Source organism: Myotis brandtii, unplaced genomic scaffold (assembly GCF_000412655.1).
Source record: "Myotis brandtii unplaced genomic scaffold, ASM41265v1 scaffold327, whole genome shotgun sequence".
Classification (NCBI taxonomy): Eukaryota; Metazoa; Chordata; class Mammalia; order Chiroptera; family Vespertilionidae; genus Myotis; species Myotis brandtii.
The window spans coordinates 271,993-272,396 of record NW_005362585.1 but is presented as its reverse complement, the minus strand read 5'-3'; positions in this window follow the sequence as shown (position 1 = coordinate 272,396).

Here is a 404-nt window from a genome sequence, read left to right as displayed (position 1 = left end):
GGGGGGGGACACTGAGGGGGGGGGGGGGGGGGAGGAAAATTATCTTTGGTTTAGTATTTCCTTCAGTAAACTGCATTAAAAACGTTTTTGTTGTTGTTAATCCTCACCCAAGGATATTTTTCCATTAATTCTTAGAGTGGAAGGGAGCGGGGAGACACAGAGAGAGAAACTTCCATGTGAGAGACACATTGACTGGCTGCCTCCCCAGGGGGACTGAGCCTGCAACTGAGGTACATGCCCTTGACCAGAATTGAACCCAGGGCCCTTCAGTCCTTGGGCTGACACGAGTCTAGCCACTGAGCCAAACCGGCCAGGGAAAACTGCCTTTTTTTTTTTTAAAGAAACAGCGCAGCTCAAATAGGCCTCCATACCACCTGCCGGCTCAGCATTTGCAATCCCCCTTA